Source organism: Thamnophis elegans, chromosome 7 (assembly GCF_009769535.1).
Source record: "Thamnophis elegans isolate rThaEle1 chromosome 7, rThaEle1.pri, whole genome shotgun sequence".
In the NCBI taxonomy this organism is placed as follows: Eukaryota; Metazoa; Chordata; class Lepidosauria; order Squamata; family Colubridae; genus Thamnophis; species Thamnophis elegans.
This window is the reverse complement of record NC_045547.1, coordinates 30841755-30855198: the sequence shown is the minus strand read 5'-3', so window position 1 is coordinate 30855198 and position 13444 is coordinate 30841755.

Genomic DNA, 13444 nt, shown 5'->3' with positions numbered 1-13444 from the left:
CCAACAATCTGGGTCCTCATTTTACCCAGCTCAGAAGGATGGAAGGCTGAGTCAACCTTGAGCCTGGTGAGATTTGAACTGCGAACTGCAGCTAACAGTCAGCTGAAGTAGCTTCAGTACTGCATCACCTCAGCTCATGCAAAGGGACTGACCCAAACTATACTCTGAAAGATTGCATAATTGTGCACATTGATTTAGGAATAACCCTATTGAATACACTATGGGGTTTACATCAGAATTAATGCACATTGTCAACTATTTTCTCCCTGTGGAAATAGAATAGAATAGAATAATAGAGTTGGAAGGGACCTAGAGGGTCTTTTAGTCCAACACACTGCCTAGGCAGGAAACCCTATACTATTTCAGACTCTATACCCTATACCATTTCAGAGAAATAAGTTCTCATTGTTCTGGTTCATCAAGGGGATCATAAATGTATTTTTAAAATAAGCAGGTATGTATTTGTGTGGAGGTGTAGATAAAGTTCGGAGACCCTACCATCTATTGATGCACTACTTTAAATAAATTCTAGTTCTCCTATATGCATATATCTATTGCACATGCTCAACAAGTTATTAAGAGGTTCATACAGTCATTAAGTAAATCTGGCTTCCCAAATTGCTTATTGCTTGTGGGACTTGAAGCTGGAAGTTGCGAATAGCAATTGCATGATCCTGGGATGCTACAACTATCATAAATACACGCCTATTGCCAAGCATCCACATTTTGATCACATGACTGTAGGGATGCTGTCATGGTTATAAGTATAAGGACTGTTCATAAGCCATTCTTTTCAATGCTTTTGTATAACTTCAGATATTTGCTAAACAAATGGTTGTAAGACAAGGTCTACCTCAGTGGTGGGATTTAAAATGGTTACTACCGGTTCTCTGGATGTGGTGTGGCTTTGTGGGTGTGACTTTGTGAGCGTGGCAGGGGAAGGATACTGCAAAATCCCCATTCCCTCCCCACCCCACTAACCTGCTTTCCAGCTCCATTCTCCGTTCAGAGCAACAAAGGAAGATCAGCTGGGAGGCAGTGTGGGTGGGGTCAGCCTATTTGCTGGTTCTCCGAACTACTCAAAATTTCTGCTAAAAATTCTCCAGAACCTGTCAGAACTGGCTGAATACCACCTCTGGTCTACCAGTATTTCCTCTATTACTCTCCCATGAGAGTAATGCCATAAAACCTTCCTTTCTGTTTAGAAGCATTTCGTATCGTTTCATATTTATATATTTATTTATTAAATAACTCCATATTTCCCTGGGATCCATCCTCAGAATTATCTTGTGGAAAAAGTTGAAGTAAGAAATAGTGCCAAGCAAAAAAATTCCTTAAGAGTTTGCAATTATTTTCCCCCCCCCCCTCAGAATTATCTTTATTTCAGCGAGCAGGAAGGAGATGTTGGCCTACAACACAAGGGCAATTTCTAGATGGAAGAACTGTCTGACCCTCCAGAGCTTATGTAAGAGAGGTTGAAATGAAGAAAAAAAAAAACCAGGTGCCAAGAGAGGATTTTAAAGGTCCTCCTCTGTTGGAAATGGTGCCTTCAGAGGAATGAGTCATTGATGCATGAGGCCTTCTCTATAGAGCTTCTGACAATGGTAATAATTACACAGCAGAGAGAGAACAAATATTTTAAAGAGTAATTCTGATGGGGATGGAAAAAGGGAGGTTAGTGAAAGGAGATGAGATGAACACGAGAAGAAAAAATGATAGAAACACAGAAACATAGAAAACTGATGGCAGAAAAGACCAAGTGGTCCACCAAGTATGTCTTTTGACTTTTTCATTCATTTCTGTTTTCTTTTTAATTTATGACGGTAATTTATTCATTATTTTTAATAATAAAGAAATATTTATATTTATTTATTTTAATTTTTGTCAGATGAGAGACGTATTTAACCCAACCATGTTTAAACTCCGTTACTGATTATTACTGACACACTAGGTAGAGCCGAGGTGGCGCAGTGGTTAAATGCAGCACTCAAGGCTACTTCAGCTGACTGCAGTTCTGCAGTTCGGCTGTTCAAATCTCACCAGTTCAAGGTTGAGTCAGCCTTCCATCCTTCCGAGGTGGGTAAAATGAGGACCCGGATTGTTGAGGGCAATATGCCGACTCTGTAAACCACTTAGAGAGGGCTGAAAGCCCTATGAAGCGGTATATAAGTCTAACTGCTATTGCTATTGCTATTGCTATTAGACGTTGGTTCCGCTACTTTTTTTGTGAAAAAATACTTTATAACATTACTTTTGAACTTCCCTCCTGCCATGTTGAGATTATGTTCTTAATTTTTGCTTAATATTGAAAATACTGCCTTCTAGAAGCTTATTCATATCCTTAATATATTTAAAGGTTTTAATCGTGTCTCCCCTTTTCCTTCTGTTTTTCACGCTGTGTGTGTTCAGTTCAGAGGTGGGCTTCAAAAATTTTAGCAAGGGTTTCTCTGCCTGGTTGCTGGGTCGGTGTGGCCATGGTGGGTGTGGCCGGGTCAGCCTCCTGCACCACGGTGGGAGGTGGGGTGTTTTTACCCTCCCCGAGCTCCAGAGGTTTTCCTCACCTACGGGAGGGTGAAAATGGCCTCTCCAGGATCTGGAGGCCCTCTGGAGGCTGGAAACAGACCCATTTCTGGGGTGGTTGAGGGGACTAGAGACACGGGAGAGGGTCGGGGTATTACGGTCGTAACAGGGAGGGGCAGATACGGCGGGGACTTTAGGGCAGGCCATTACCGGGGAAGGAGGGCTCGCTACATCACAGAGATCCCTCCTTCCGGCCCTATGAGTCCCACTCCGAGACCAGATGGCGCAAGTAATCAGGACCCTGGACTCAGGCTGCTGTCGCTAAATGCCAGGTCTGTGGTACATAAAGCTCCTCTCGTCCGGGACTTAATTTTAGACGAGAGGGCAGACCTGGCATGTATTACTGAAACCTGGCTGGGCCCAGAGGGAGGAGTACCCCTTGTAGAACTGTGCCCAGAAGGATTTCAGGTGCTGCACCAGCCGAGAGCCCAGGGAAGGGGTGGGGGTGTGGCCGTTGTTATCCGGGAGTCGTTAGTTCCTCGTAGGGTCCCTGCTCCGGAGCTTGTCGGGTGTGAGTCTCTGCTGATAAAGTTGGACCTCAAGGGTCAAGTGGGTCTGCTGTTAACGTACCTGCCTCCCAACAGCGTTGCAGCAGCCCTCCCCTCGCTCCTCGAGTCGGTAGCCGAGCTGGCAATTGAGTTCCCTAGGTTGATGGTCCTGGGGGACTTCAATTTGCCTTCGCTCGGTGAAAACTCTGATGGGGCGCAGGAGTTCATGGCTTCCATGACAGCCATGGGCTTGACCCAAGTAATTCGGGGCCCAACCCATTCGGCGGGTCACATGCTCGACCTCGTATTCCTCTCGGAGCAGTGGATTTATGACCTTGGTCTGAGGGGTAACGACATCATACCCCTGTCGTGGTCAGACCACTGCCTACTGAGGCTCGACTTCCGGAGACCAAACCCCCACTGTAGGGAGGAGGAACCGACCAGGTGGTTCCGCCCCAGGCGACTTATGGAACCGCTAAGGTTCCAGATGGAGCTTGGGGTCATTCCTGATACTTTCGCCCACAGTCTGGTAGAGACTCTGGTTGCTGCTTGGCATTCGGCAGCATCGGAGGCCCTCGACCGGATTGCGCCACTACGGCCCCTCCGAGGCGGCGGATCCCGGAGACCCCCTTGGTTCACCGAGGAACTCCGGGAGATGAAGCGCCGGAGGAGATGCCTAGAGCACCGATGGAGGTCCGATAAGTCCGAATCAAACCGAGCAATGGTAACCACCTGCACCAAGGAATACACCAGGGCACTTAGGGCAGCGAAAAGATCTCACATAGCCACCTTGGTTGCGTCCGCTGAGTCCCGCCCAGCTGCCCTGTTTAAGATAACCCGCTCCCTATTAAATAAAAGGGAAGCGGGGGAACCCTTGCAGGGCAGAGCTGAGGATTATGCCCAATTCTTAACGGACAAAATTGCTCGGTTTCGGTCGGACTTGGACTCCATCCCCGCAGTTCCAGCCGAGGCACAAGAGGATCAGGTGGAACATCTCTGGGTTGAGTTTCAGGATGTTACCCCCAGGGATGTGGACAAGGCCATGAGGGCTGTAAGTGCCTCCACCTGCGTACTGGACCCGTGTCCCTCATGGCTGGTTACTAACAGCAGTGAGGTGACACGAGGCTGGATCCAGGCGGTTGTGACCGCCTCTCTTCGGGAGGGGAACTTCCCCGCCGCACTGAAAGCGGCGGTGGTGAGACCCCTCCTAAAGAAGCCATCTTTGGATCCAGCTGTTCTTAATAACTATCGCCCAGTCTCCAACCTTCCCTTCCTTGGGAAGGTTGTTGAGAAGGTGGTGGCCTTTCAGCTCCAACGGTCCTTGGAGGAAGCAAACTATCTCGACCCCTTCCAGTCAGGCTTCAGACCCGGTTACAGCACAGAAACCGCTTTGGTCGCATTGACCGATGATCTCTGGAGGGCCAGAGATGGAGGACATTCCTCCATCCTGGTCCTCCTTGACCTCTCAGCGGCTTTCGATACCATCGACCATGGTATCCTTCTGCGACGACTGCGGGAGGTGGGAGTGGGAGGCACCGTGTTGCGGTGGTTCTCCTCCTACCTCTCGGACAGGTCGCAGTCGGTGTTAGTGGGGGGGCAGAGATCGTCCCCTAGGCCCCTAACATATGGGGTGCCTCAGGGCTCGGTCTTATCCCCCCTACTATTCAACATCTACATGAAACTGCTGGGAGAGATCATCCGTAGGCACGGGATCAGATACCATCAATATGCGGATGATACCCAGTTGTATCTGTCCGCCCCGTGCCAACTCAATGAAGCGGCAGACGTGATGAACCGAGGCCTTGAGGCCGTTATGGACTGGATGAGGGTTAACAAGCTTGTGCTCAACCCAGAAAAGACCGAGTGGCTGTTGTGTTTCCCTCCCAAAGATTCGACCAATATTCCATCACTCAGGCTGGGGGGTCAAATTTTATACCCCTCAGAGAGGGTTCGCAACTTGGGAGTCCTCCTGGATCCACAGCTATCGTTTGACCACCACCTGACGGCTGTGACTAGGGGGGCATTCGCCCAGGTTCGCCTGGTGCGCCAGTTGCGACCCTACCTGAATCGGGAGGCACTCACAACAGTCACTCGGGCCCTTGTGACCTCTAGGCTGGAATACTGCAATGTGCTCTACATGGGGCTGCCCTTGAAGAGCATCCGGCGACTTCAGCTGGTACAGAACGCGGCCGCGCGAGTGATTGTGGGTGCACCGCGGTTCACCCACATAACACCTATCCTCCGCGAGCTGCGCTGGCTACCTGTCGATCTCCGGATGCGCTTCAAGGTGCTATTAGTCACTCATAAAGCCCTGCATGGTAGTGGATCTGGATACTTGAGAGACCGCCTCCTGCCAATTACCTCCCTGCGACCAATTAGATCTCACAGATTGGGCCTCCTCCGTATTCCATCGGCCAGCCAGTGCCGGCTGGCAACTACAAGGAGGAGGGCCTTCTCAGTAGTAGCCCCGACCCTTTGGAACGAACTCCCCGTGGAGATTCGTACCCTCACCACCGTCCAGGCCTTCCGCACAGCCCTCAAGAACTGGCTAGCCCGTCAGGCCTGGGGACAAGGATAGTTGCCCCTCCCGAATGATGAATGTATGTTGCTTATTACTTTTATTATATGTGTCTATGTCACTGTTTGTACTTCCCTTCCCTGATTTTATGTGAGCCACCCTGAGTCCCCTCAGGGAAAAGGGCGGCCTACAAATGTTAATAAACATCTAAACAAACATCTAAACATCTTCCCAAACATCCGGTAGACCTGTTTTTCGCCCTCCCCGACCCTCCGTGCGCACCCTGAACTTACCTGCATCCAAAACGGCCTGCGTGGGGACTCCAGGGAGGGGCAGGGTGGACGGAACCAGTCAGGAGTGGGATTTGGGGGTTTTCCGAACAGCACAGAATCTTAGCTAGAGGTTCTCAGCAGTTCAGTTCCTCCAATCTTTCCTGATATATTTTGTCCCTCAGAACTTGACTTGCATCATTTTTGTTGCCCATCCCTGGACTCTTTCAATCTTATCAACATCTTTATTTAATTGAGGCCTCCAGACCTGGACACCATCACTGGTTATTTTATTTATTTATTTATTTGCATCCACCTCTATTATTTTTATAAATAACTCAAGGTGGACATTCCAACATACTTTCCTCCTCATCTTTTCCCCACAATAACAGTCATGTGAGATAGCATGGGCTATTTCATGGCTAAGGTAGGACTTGAACTCGTGGTCTCCTTCTTTCTAGCCTTGTGTCTTAATCACCAGATCAATTTGGCTCTTCCTTTGCTACAAAAATGGATACCCTTCACATTGAAACATTTTGGCGGTGTCTTTAAGCTGCTTAAAGTTCAGGGGAACTCCAGAATGACTTGGGCCTCCATTGTGTATTTGTATAGCCATTATTCTGATTGACATCAACAAAATAAGAGACCACATAAGATGCTGGGGTCTATGTACGTCTTTTGGAATTCACAGAAACTATTAAGGTTTTCTCCACCTCTGTGGAGCACCCGTTGTTTTAATGCAGAATAATTCATATTATGGAAACCCAGACATCTGTGAATCTCTGCTAGAGCACATAGAACAAGTTCATATCCAAATAATACAAAGTGACTAATGATACTGAATAAAAGGCTGAGTAGAAGCATAACAAGCATTTATTCCAAACAGTAATTTTTTATCCTCCTGCCCTGTATTTTACCTTATAATTGCAGTGCAACCAATCAAAAATGAAAGGAAAAGGCACAATGACTTTTTATGTTTTCTTCCTTCCATTTCTCTGCTACCACCAACACAGAGAGGAAGAGTCTCTCAATGAAAAATGGCATTCATGGCATAATTATTACTTGTTCAGTTTTGCAGATGAAAACCAAAACTGCAAAATTAACATTTGCTCAAACCTCACATATAACTGGACATTATCTGGAATATCAGTTTCTCCGACAATGAATCTTATGTCCACTACACTATTAAGGAAGTCATGCTAACTATGAAACAGCTAATAATTGCTTTCCTATGCAGGTTCTGAACTGACTATGTTTTAACTTTGCCTAGTTGTAGCTAATTCAAGCACACAAAGCAGGGAATACGACCATTTTTTCCTTATAAATCAATTCTTTATTTGTAAATGTTCCCAGAATGCTCCATATATATGTATATGATAAAAATATCTTCGCCAACCCACAAATGTCTGTCACCAGATTATGCTAATAATAGCAAGTGAACTTATTGTTGCTTCTGCTGTATGAAATTGCTTTAAACTGCAGTTGACCAGACTCAATTTAGAAAATCAGATCCAATTTATCTAACAGAAACCATCCCTATTTTTGACAAGTTCTTTTACACCAAGGGTGAGAAATCTATTGTTTCTCCAAATGTTTGAGATTTAAATTTCCATTTTTTTATTCGTTAGGTTGGATTGGATTGATAGCAATTAAATTTCAAAACAGAGAATGATAAGTGCCTTGGTGGCCCATCAGTATATTTTGACCTTTGGAAATTTATTTCAGGAATCATACGGTACAACCATTGGAAATTAGATGACTTTCTTGGCCTAGCCTAGGAACCTCCACAATGCTAACACTTTCATTCCCTCCAAAGCTTAGAAGCAGTTGGAGGAAAGCTATCATTGCATTTTTTTTTCTTCCAGTTTGCAATGCTGAGAAAAAGCAGCAAAAACCATTACCTCACCCCAGACTCCTACCAGTTCTACAGCAATAAAAAAACCCTTATCTTTAATCCCCAATAAAGACAGACAAAGCGATTCACATCCCTGCAGTGCATGCCAACTCCTCTGATGTTGAAACAGGAGAGAGAAATTGACAAAAGTTTGTCAGTTTCAGACTTGCTTTTTATTTAGGATAAGTAGAAGGAGCTGCAAAGATATCAAACTATTCTTTCTGTGATAGGACCTAAACTGCAGAGGTCCGGAGAAAGGCTAAAGCAAGAATTTCCTCCAGCAAAGAAATGAAATTACCATGGCTTAAACCAAATCTATGCCACAGGAGAGAAATCAATTTTATGGTTTTTTTAAAAAAAACTTTGCCAACATTGTAGGAAAACAGACATCTGGAGCTGTTTTTGAACTGGCTCTGAATTCTGGTGTGAAAGAATCATTACTCACACAATTCTGAATATTCAGAGTGTTAAATATATATGGCACGAAAACATAAAGCCCTTATTCCTTTTTTGCCTGCCTTTTGCTTATCTATATCAGTGAAAGGCAGAAATTTTTTGGACTTGAGATTTTAACACTAGATAATCAATTAGTGTGTTAGTCTTCTTGTGATTAGGGTGTGAATACATAATTTCATTTGTGTTTTCCAGCTTTACAATATTTTTTAAAAAGGTGGGGATGAAAGCTGTATTCCAGACTCTGCCAATATGATAATGATTTTAATACTACATTTTCAATTTTTTTTCTATTAGTCATGAACATAGAATATGTTTTTTCCCCTTAGCAGCCATAATCTCTATCCTGGTCACCGCATAGTCTACCACAAACCCGCATGCTCTTTGTTGGTTTGCCACAACTAGTTTAGACTCCATTGCCATGTATACAATATTAGGGTTTTTTTTCCCAATAGGTGTTACACTTTACACTTCTTAACAAGTTTACACCATTCCTTCCATGTGAAGAAACCATTTTCTTTTTCATTTCATTTCATTTCATTTCATTTACTTTATTTGTATGCTGCCCTTTTCCCTGAGGGGACTCAGGGCGGCTCACAATTCAGGGGGAGGGAAGGACAAACAAGTTACAAACATGAAGACAATACATCATTAAAAAAGCACAACAGTCATACTATTCGAGTGGGGTTGGAGTCTTTAGCCCCAGGCCTGTCGGGACAGCCAGGATTTAAGGGCTACGCGGAAGGTCTGGAGGGTGGTGAGGGTACGAATCTCCACGGGGAGTTCGTTCCAGAGGGTCGGAGCAGCCACCGAGAAGGCTCTCCTCCAGGTAGTTGCCAGTCGACATTGGCCGGCTGATGGAATTCGGAGGAGGCCTAATCTATGGGATCTTATTGGCCTAGTGGAGGTAATTGGCAGTAGGCGGTCTCTCAAGTACCCAGATCCAATACCATGAAGGGCTTTGTAGGTGACAACTAGCACCTTGAAGCGCACCCGGAGATCAACAGGCAGCCAGTGCAGCTCGCTAGATTTGTTTGCTAGATAATATTTCTCTTGAGTCATGTTCCACACTGACTGAAGTACCTGGGTATGTTTATGTGGTTTTCTTTAAAAAAAAAACAGTACAAGAGCAATTTGCAACATTATCTGATACGTTTTAAAATTTCAGTTATATTTTACAGCCTTGAAATTTCCTGGTTGTTTTCAATCTTAGTATCAACTAGGTCTGATCTACTTAGCATTTTCTTTTTTCTTTTTAGCTCAGTCAAAGTCAGTCAAGTGATACCATCATGAAATATGGCACTCTTGGCCAGCTCACAGTTCATCCCTCTATTCTTCACATCACTTATGAATATTTTTTAAAGCAATGGTCCCAGTTTAAATCTCTGAAATGTTCTAAGTGTCTTCCTTCTACCACTAGAAGCACAACTGAAATCTTGCTGTCTACTTTCCAGTGGTGGGTTTCAAAAATTGTTCGAACCTACTCTGTGGGTGTGGCCTCCTTTGTGGGAGTGGCTTGCCACCCATGTGACCAGATGGGAGTCGCTTGCCGCCCATGTGACCGGATATGAAGATGCCGACGACACTTGTCAGAACCATCTTAAATTACCTCACACACAGCACTGGCATGCATAAGAATATGTTGTAAACTTGTTTTTTAAAAGGCATCTTTGGTTTGTGTTAAAACAACGTCAACACACGCAATGTTCTGATTGCACCACAAACGCAGTAGTCATCCTTACCTTTCACAGAGGCACTGAGTTTATAAATATGAGCATTATAGTGTAGACTAATCATATCCAAGGACCAGTGGTGGGTTTCAAAAATTTTTGGAAGCTCTTCTGTAGGTGTGGCCTGCTTTCCGGGTCCACTGGTGGAACCTCTTCTAACCAGTTCGGTAGATTTGACGAACCAGTTCTACCGAATAGGTGCGAACTGGTAGGAACCCACCTCTGCTACTTTCATTAGAGAGTAACAGCTAAATTGAGTAAACCATGTGCATATGCTTATGTTCATGTTTTAACAAATTTAAAATTTCAATCATATATTATATTAAACCATCATATTGATGATTTATACATTGATTTTATTCAATATATTCTGCCCCATTCATTTCCAACAAAGCCTGCCAACGATAGTTCATAGTATAAATATAAAAACTGCAAATACGTTATGAAGCATCAATGTATTTTAACTATTACATCTATAAATAATAATACTATATAAGTAATAAAGCATTCATGGCTTCAATCTTAAAATATCCTAGTAATAATTTTAAAGTAATATATTTTTGATGGGGAGGCTTGGGCTTAAAAATAAGGTTTTTTTAAAGGAAAAAAATGACCTAAATTTCTAGTAGGAAGGGATTCCAGAAATCTACTTCCACCTTTGATAAAACCTCTCCCAATTGATTCTAAAGGAGTCTCCCTTTGGATTAGAAGCTCCAAGAAATCACAGAGGATGATCAAGGAAAGCAATTCCACCAGATATATGGTCCCAGGTTATAAGAGTTGTATATATCAAGAGGCGTTTTGAATTTTATAGATAGGGAAGCGTGTATGAACTCAGCCAATTATAATTGATTTAATATACCATGTTTTAATAGCATGGATTAGTGAGATGTTCAAGAAAGCAACATGGTAGTTCCTAATAAAATCCAATTGTAGTTAAAATGTTCTATTGCTTACCATTGTTTTTGATTTAGGATGATGGTGGGATGCCATACTGACATGAGTACTGTTTAATTACACACACACACACACACACACACACACACACGGTTTAACACATTGTTTAACAAATCTTAGATTAAATAAGTAATATTTTCCCAATTGCAGTGCCATCTCCAGACTTATAGCACCCTTGAGTAGTTTTTGGAAGCACAATTGGCCAATGGGAAGAAGGTGCTGAGCCTTATTTCTACCTCAATGGCAAAAAGATGCGAGCAATGAAAATTTTATAAGATGAGAATCTAAGGCTACTTCAATTATGATATAGCCATTACTCAAGATCATTAAATTCAGGGTAAAACACAATCATAACTGTGCCTATTTGCCTCTCCCTTCTTCACTTCATTGAGCTTTACTTGTTTTTGTGGAGGGAGATGAGTTGGTTTCATAGCCAGCATCCATCTGTGCTATCCTCAAATTGGTCAGGTGTGGGGCTCCCACTCCTCTTTCATGGGTCCCTCATCCCGTTGCACTCTGAGCTGACAAAATTCCTTAACAGAATTCTGTCCCTTTGATAGAAAGAAAACAAATGCTTGTCAGGAGCCCACTTTACCACCCTCCTTCATAATCAGCCTAGGTTTTTCCTGTGAACCGAGTGCAAACTGTTTTAAACCTAGGCAGGTGGTGGATTGAAAGGTTAGGTGACTATTGTGCCTGAAGGTTGAAAATAAAAAATTCCAGGAAGTAAGGAGGAAAAAAAAGGGGGTGAGCTTGTAATGTTCTCCTGCACCCAAGATAAAGAACAAACATCTCTTTGTGTTCATTGCTAAAAGCATAACAGAAATGGTATCGAGAAGATTTGGCAAACACGAAAGTGGAAAAATAGTTTTTAGAAATTAGGAAATATTCCAAAATAAATTATCCTGGAAAAGTCTATGTAATTACTAAAAGTTGACTCCAGCTTAATGGCACCTTGATTGATCTGCTATATGGAGGAAAGGGCAATGTTATTTCTACTGATGGGACATATTTTCACCCTCTATGTAATTTGGCAAACATTAGAGATAGTGAATGTCCTGCCCCTTATTTTGGCTTACTCTGGCTGGCACTGACATCTTTATTTCTGCAGTAGAAACAGTAGAAATAGATCAGGTCTCCAAGCTTAGAATAGATTCTCCAACATGGGGGAGGTATGAGGTGACAACTCATAATTTTAAGTAAGGATAACCAAAAACCGAGATTTGGGAAATTTAAAATCTAATATAGTTGAACAACATTGCCTGAAGAAAAGTTGGGACAGACAATTAGCCTTATAATACAAATTCCATTCACTTGTAGATTGGGTATTTGCAGCCCCTCTGCCCTGAAGCACCTAGAATTCACACTACTAAAACTGGTAACAAAAAAAGCTCACTTCATATGGTTATTAAAAAAATAAAAGGCTGCACAAAAGTTCAAATAGGAAATTGATTTGTAACTAAGCATTGCCAATTTTTTGTCTTAATTCCTCTTTTTTTCTCTCTTTATGTATAGAGCGGACAATACTCAAATAGGTTGCTGTTAAACACTTCCTTACTCATTTGATTGCATGACCTCTGAACATTCCTAAGTATGCTAACATTCTCTCTGAAAACAATAAAATAAAACCATTGTGATTAGCCCGTGAACCCTGACTTTTGGTAACACACACACACACACACACACACACTTGGAAAAAACAGCATGGGGTGTGATAATCCAGTTTTATCTATCTATTCTAGCCATAATCTGCTAAACATTTGTCACAGGTGATGATGCAGTGGCTGGGAACATGTGCTAAGCGATTATTTATTTACTGACAATATATTGAATAAAAGCACATCACATTTAGCCATAAATCCTTATATACAAACCATAACACACAATAGGATACATGTAGCAAGCTACAGAAAATCTAGTTTGTAAATTCAGACAGTGATTTTCCCTTTTCCACCACATGATATCAAAGGCACCATCAACAAATTCTGCCATTTTGTGAATGATTATGAAATTGTTTGAAGACTGTCCCTGTTTACTGCATTCTTACATGCTGTCCAGAGCTCAGTGTTTATGCTGAATTGTCCTCCATTTAGATGTTGCACTGATGTCTGTTTATACTTTCACCATTGATTTGCTAAACTAAAACTGCATTTCTTTCTAAATTCTTTGCAGCATAATAGATGAAATATGTGAATGTATTGATAAATATCAAAAAAGGCTTTTCATGTGGGATATAGATATGAAATCACAGGCTGATCAAAAGCATAAAAGCTAGTCAAAATGTACTGATATTATTTTAACTTGCTTACATATTTACTGACATTAGTTATGATAATAGAAATAATATATTAAATAAGACTAAGATCAAATACTACACTAAGCCATTATTAACTTATGGTTTAGTGAACAAACCACAGCGGGACGTATTCAGGTAATATGCTAAGCGATAAAACGTAATTTATCAACTCACAGTATCTGGGGCTTATATAATATGCTAAAGCAAGACGAAATAAACCACTTTGTTGCTTAGTGAGAAATGCGATCCCTATTTGAGA